This window comes from Salarias fasciatus, chromosome 23 (assembly GCF_902148845.1).
Source record: "Salarias fasciatus chromosome 23, fSalaFa1.1, whole genome shotgun sequence".
Lineage (NCBI taxonomy): Eukaryota > Metazoa > Chordata > Actinopteri > Blenniiformes > Blenniidae > Salarias > Salarias fasciatus.
Window position 1 is genome coordinate 22,650,012 of NC_043766.1, and position 7,145 is coordinate 22,657,156.

A 7,145-nucleotide genomic window follows, 5' to 3' on the forward strand; every position below is an offset into this window, starting at 1 on the left:
AGTTATGTTTCTGAAAAAGAAAAAAAAAGGAAAAAACATAAAAAAAAATCCAAAAACGAAAAAAGATATGAATATATTTTTTTTTCTTAAGCAATACATTTCAGTGTGACTTGTGATAGAACATTTTCTTTTTTAGGTAATAAATAAATAAAAAAACAGAATGAGTACTTCAGCTTGTCTCCTCGAGTATTCATTACTACTTCATTCAATAACATCGAGTAAGTGCTATCCAGTATAATATGTCATCTGAGATCTATTTCATAAGGTAACTTAACTCAAACCACATACGAAAAGTTAGAGGCGAACTAAATTGCATTGATAAAATATTGCCTTACATATACCACTTAAGTTAATGTAGCAGTTGGAAGCATTTATTAGGACAGGTCCTTATGAATTTTTTTTTCCAGCATGTCTATTTGGAAAGAGTAAAAATTGACACCGTCCAGAGAGAATCAACAAAAATTTTCTCCAGAGTGTCGAGCATCTCAGGACAAAACAGAATATGGAAGCGGTATGACAAAGTCAGTGAGAAAGACCAGTTCCTTTTATGAAGCATGTTTCTTAGAGCCTACTTTAAGCAATACGTATTTTTAAAACTGCTCCTATAACCAATGAGGCTGAAAACAGACAGGAGCGGTGGGAAAAAGCTAAGGCAGCAAAGATGAGGGCGGTTGAGTCTTCTTTATCTATTCAAAAATGTAAGCACTGCACTGTGAGAAGAGGCAACAGAACATAGTGGAAAGTTTAAGTTCAAGCAGGAATAGTGAAGTGATTGTATTTACACCTGCACATTTATGAAAAGAGAGCTATCTTTGTCTGAAAAGCCTGGTCATACCCTCGGGATTTAGCACATCCATCAAAGCTGCGTGTGTTTGGGTTGGAGAAGACAGGCGCCTCCTGTTGCTTACACCCTCATTCTGATAATGGCCATGGAGAAGAACCATGTCCCTCGGCCTTTTTCTCGTGTCTGGCCTCTTTTTTGGAGACATGACTTTCATAAAAGCTTCTTATACATGGCCTCCTGGTCACGAGCACTCTTCTCCTCTGGTCTGTGGGGAGCAGGAGCACAGCATGGTTTGATTAGAGAATTGAGATGAAAGACAAATGTCAATGAGCTCTCATTCATTGATTAGCTTATTGATAGCCAGTGGTCATGCATTACCCTAAAAGCACAAGGGGATATGGGTGCAAATGTTAAATATGGAGGAAAACCAACCCAATCTGATTTTTGTCAGTAAGGTTAACTGAAAATTTAAGGTTGATTTAGCTGTGAGGTGAGTTATGAATAATTTTTTTAATATGCACATCCACAATACAGGCTTAAAACAAATGGGGATTCAAACACTGAAATATAAGGATGGAATAAAATTGATATTAAAATATGAATTAATGAAACAGCTATTCATACTTCCTTTTCTTTTTTCTTTTTTTTTTTGAAGGTTTGTGTTTTTGTCCTCTCATAATTGATTCACTTGTTTTTCTCAGGGAATGTTACCAAGCACCCACTACCACTTTATAAAGGAGATGTTGCCTCCAGCTCAGAACTTCAAGCGTTTGAATACTCACTTGTAAGCCCAATGGTTTAAACTGTTGACCAAACTATGACAAACCGTGAAAAAGAAAGAAAGAAAAAAGTTATAAAGTTTACTTTATCTCTGTTACTGAAGATATCTCGGGACTTTTACCACCAAATGTCCAGAAAGGTGGAAAAAGTGAACCGAGGGCAAAGAACAACAGCCAGTCTAGCTGACAATAAAACTTAATTTAAAAAGAATCTCAAAATGTGGAAACCTCCCAATTTTGAAACAAATGGGAAGCAAAATAACACATATTGACTTCTATCAACAAAAGGCATAAATATGAGCATAAAGCAGCAGACAGTGTAATAGATTTCCATTTCTGCAGTTGACACTTTAACATAATGGTCCTTTTGACATATTCTGAACAACAGACATAACAAGGGATTCAACCTATGCCTCTTCTAATGATGATTTTCAGCAATTAATTTTCATTACTTTTCATACCTTGCTGAGAGGAAGCAACATGAGCGAGGTTTGGCTGGGTGTGAACGCCATCACAGGCCACCAATCGAGAGCCAGAACAACAGTGGGGACAGTGGAGGAGGCAAACCATCTGCATTGCCTTCTTCAGCCGGCTCAATCAGCCCAAGCAAGGAGACAACTGAGGAAGAGGAATTGAGGAAACACCGCTCTGACAGACTGAAGTATGTCAGACTGAAGGTCATCATTTCTGACAGGGCGGTCAGCAGCACCGGGGACGGTGCCGGCCCGTCTCCTCTTCACCCTGTACACCTCAGACTTCTGTTACAACTTAGAGCTGTGCTACACACCGACATTTGCAGATGAAACAGTCACCATGGGGTTTATCAGCAGTGACAGAGATGATCAGTACAGGAGTCTGGTCGATGATTTTGTTTTCTGATGTTGGGGAAATCGCCTTCAGCTCAAAGCCTCAAAGACTATGCACCTGGTCATTGACTTTAGGAAATCTAGATCATGTCCACAACCAGTTCTGATCGAGCCACACGAGGTTGAGTACATTGGGAATTACAAGTACTCTGGGCTATGGCTGGACAACGAGTTGGACTGGACATGCAAAACAGACCTCTTGTATGAGGTTGTTGATATAATGTATGCTGTCATGTCTGATGAAGGATCGGAGCTTTACACAGCTATTTTGGACAAATGCAACCTCAAACAGTTGCAGGTGACTGTGTACCCTATATGTAAAGCCTCAACGTAGCTATGCAACTTATTACTATCAATGTTTAGTTCAGATTGCTGTCATTTGTGTCCAGCATATCAGTCTGTCTAATAACTGTATTATTGTAGTGTTTCTATGACACACTGGCTGAACTGTGTGTTCAGTGTGGGTCACTATAATGACTGATGTTCAGATGCACTTTCATTAGTTAGCTGGAGGAAAATGCTGTATGATTTAATCGTTAGCCATTCTTGAAAGGATCGATTTATGAGCTGGTGACAATAACAAGGGGCAGCATTCAAAGGCCAAGGACAAGAGGGGCACTTTTCTGTACAGAACATTTCAGCAACAAGACAGGTCAAAGTATTTTACATTAACAAGCACGGACACCAGCAAACATGGAATAAGTAAGATGAGTGAAAAGAAAGAAAAATAAAATGAGAGCATATTTTAAGAAAGTAAAAGAAAGATATAATGAAGAATTTGAATGAAAATGCAATAAAATAGATAAGTATACTGCATGCCATGAAAATAATGATTGCTTCACTGCAAGGCAGTGGTAATCACAAAGTTCTATTTGAAATAAACTGAAAACATCCTGCAGGTTTCTGAACTTTAGTTTGAATTTAGTGAAATCTAGCAGGGATTTTTCGCCATGTTTGGTGTTCACTCCAGAAAAATAAGGCAGCTTCGAGGAGGATGGTGTTTGGGCTGGAAGGAAGTGTATCTAACCGGTCCCTGGTTTTGTACCATGTGGTGTAGTGGGGTTGGGGGTTGGGGGTAAAGACACCTCGCCTTGCACATCACATTATCAGGGCTGACCTGGAATGCGAGGTGGGATCGTTGTTAAAGGTCTTTTCTGCTGTGTTTTTCTCCAGTGGAGCTGTCTCATGTCCCTTGAGGCACAAGTGCTAAAGCTGATTGGGCCTGAATGATTTGCCTTGAGTCCCCCATTTATTACTCTATCCATATTTTATACCACTTTATCCAATTCAGGGTGAACTAAGCGAGTCCAAGCTAACAATGAACAAAGTAGGATACATTCTGAACAGTTCCCAAGTCCATCACAGAGCTAACACACAGAGGCTTGCTACTCAATACATCAATGTGTAGCCGATTGCACAGGCCGGATAAAGTTGTATGTGATCCTCCCAAAAACTTTGAAATGCATTTAAAATTCTTTAAATTAGTTCTATACATTAAAAGTCAGTCTGCTCAGTCTTAGAGATTCACTATATCTCTCAAGTCCTCTTCTGACTAGCTGCTTTGGACAAACTGACAAACTGATGATGATGATGATGATGATGATGATGATGATGATAATGATGATGATGATGATGATGATGATGATGATGATGATGATGATGATGATGTGTGTTTACGCATGTGCATGTATGTGGGGCATATACATGCATGTACATGTATGTACATGCATGTATATGCCCCACCCGAGCAAGAAATCTGAAGCCTTGAATGACTATATTATGTATTGTGCATGATGCACAATACATAAATCAGAATGTGTTTTTCCCGCTTGATGGAACAAATGCTGACAAAATATAGGTGGGAATAGACTTCACGATGGAAATGCCTCCATCTGTCAGTTAGGTGAGATTCAAAGCAAACAAACCACAAGTGAGCATGTTGACACATATTTACAATGCATATGGCAGGTGTAGCTTGCAGACTTCTCATGCTTATTCTGTTCTTCTTGCTATTTACTGCTTTACATTTTACTGCTCACAACACAGGCAGCTGCACACGGATAATTTCGTACAGCTTCCAGTCATACTGCAACTACCAAGAGCCTTTTCTGAGAAGTCACTGCCTATTTATGATTGCATCAGAATGTCAGTCTCACAGCCTCAGTATCCACACCTTACTGCAAGCTCGGTGTCTGTTGATGTGACTGTCTTTAGAGACAAAAAGTACAGAGCGAGAGAGAGAGAGAGAGAGAGAGAGAGAGAGAGAGAGAGAGAGAGAGAGAGAGAGAGAGAGAGAGAGAGAGAGAGGGAGGCTCAGCTGTCACCACAAACTGAAACCCTGTGGCTATGGGATTGAGAGGAGTTTTGCAGTGTTGAGGTTTCACATGTTGTGTGATCTAAGATAAGACATATTCAGCTGTATCCTTCATTCACTCACAAACAGACACATGCACACAAGTTTAACGGAAAATATTCCAGGATGTCACCCCGCGAGAAAATAGTCGTACACCCTTGTCATAATGAAAGTTCATAGCTCGGATGCGTTCTTATCTGCTTCTGCAAGAGCGCCTGTGTGTGAAGAGGGACCGCAGCTTGTGTGCATATAGTTACATGTGCAACGGTTTAACTAAATATGTGTTTTCTGCTTACGTTTTCAGATTAATTGTCACCAACAGGGTGCTGTTCTGTCTATGACTGCAACGTGCAAGAGCTACACGCTTGAAGACAAAATAGACTCACAAGAATAAACATTAAGTAGGGCTGTTCACAGCCTTTCTGTGAGGATTCTTTTGAGGAGTTAGATGTCTGTACAATCACGTGTAAATAAATAAACCTAGGGACTTTATCATAAATTAACCCAATGAGCTTTCTTGTCCATCAATGACCTGTTTATTCTGAGAAAAAAAAGGGAAAAAATTAAGGGGACCAGCTGTAAATTGCTCCTTCAGAAATATCTATTTCTGTGTTATGAATTATGTCTTTGTCATTTTCTTTCTATCCAACAACAGAGATTGAATTTGAATAGATTTTAAACCCAGTTTGCATGATATGTTGACCCCCACTTTTTCCCCATTCCGGCTACATTTTCTTTTCATGCTTTGTGTTTTCTCTTATTTAAATCCATGCTTTTATCATTTTACGTATGGAAAACAACCTCTTTGTCATGATGAAAGCCCCATCTGCACACGAGAGTAATGGAGCGAACATACTGAAGATGCATTTTCTTCAGGTCAGGGCATAAACATCCAAGCGCTTGTCCTCACAGTCTCCTCCTCTATTACCCTGGGCTGTTCGCGTGGTCAGCAGGGACCTTGTTGTCTTTTGTCTATTTTTGTTTGTTCCCCGCACAGTTGAAAGAGAAGAATGGCTTTCTGTTTGAAACATTACCTGATGGATATTTATGCAGCTGTGAGGCAGCAAAGAAAACCTTTGATATCTTTTCTTTTTCTTTGCAGGCTCTGTGCACACACGTGCTCTCTCTCTCTCTCTCTCTCTCTCTCTCTCTCTCTCTCTCTCTCTCTCTCTCTCTCTCTCTCTCTCTCTCTCTCTCTCTCTCACAGGCCCATATGTGCACAATTCCTCTGTGAAATCCCAAACAAGTGATCATTTGACCACAGCAGGAAGGGTCATACATGCACCAGCTACACTCAAATATTTTCAGCTGTCGACTGGAACATCCGGTGTCATGGTGGAGTGAAGACGTCTCCACATAAGCTCCTCTGATTATTCAGATTTCACGACTTCAGTTCGAGGTGTCACACATATACGATGGTCAAGGGATACTGGAATAGTACCTACTTTATACATCTCCAGCATTAGAAGATGGCAAGTAAATCCACTAGCATTGCTAAATTGAGAGACGTGGATAGCTAAAACGGGGTTAGCCCACAAGCTAGTGCTCACCCCAATCTGGTCACCTCAGGCTACATGAAAGAGCTCACTGAAAGATCTGAGTGTCCAGGACGACATCGCATCTATGAAAGAGGAGATATTGGGATAACTGGGGAACTCAATCACTCAGCTACAGAACGAAATGTCCAACCAGGACCAGAAAACCGTGGAGATGGAGGGCACCCTAAATTGACTCTTGAGAATCTGACTCCCGCAGGCGGTGGCCTCATTGCAAGCCAAGAAAACGTGTATCCAAGCCTGGGTGGACAACCAGGAAAACCAATCCAAGACTGGGTGGACAACCAGGAAAACCATTCTTGCGAGTGGTCAGAATTTCAGAGAAGCTTGAGGGGGGTCGCCTCACCACGTTTATGGAATCATTTCTCTTAGAGGCTTTTGGGGTCGACAGATTTCCATGTAGACCAGCAATGGATTGAGCACAGCTTGCTCTGTGTCCACCATTGTGAAGGAGCAATAATTGCTTACTAGCACTATAATAAAGTGAAGGAACTGATATTGGACATGCCTTATGAATGGCCAGCCTCAGTTTGGAGGACACCAGAACAGCTTTTCCCAGATCTCATGGCAGACGTGCAGCGGAGGAGAGCTAAATTCAAACTTGCAATGAAGTTGTCTCAAGTCCGCCCTGCCGCACCACATGCTTTCCCATCAATGTCATCAGGCAGGAGTGTCACTAAAGGACACGATGACCATGTCTCGCTGTGTGATCACCATCACAGCAGCTCACTCAGTCGACACTGAACCCGGGAATGTCTCTGTTCCGGAGGTCTGACAGTGGAGTTGAGACTTTACAAGCTGCAACAG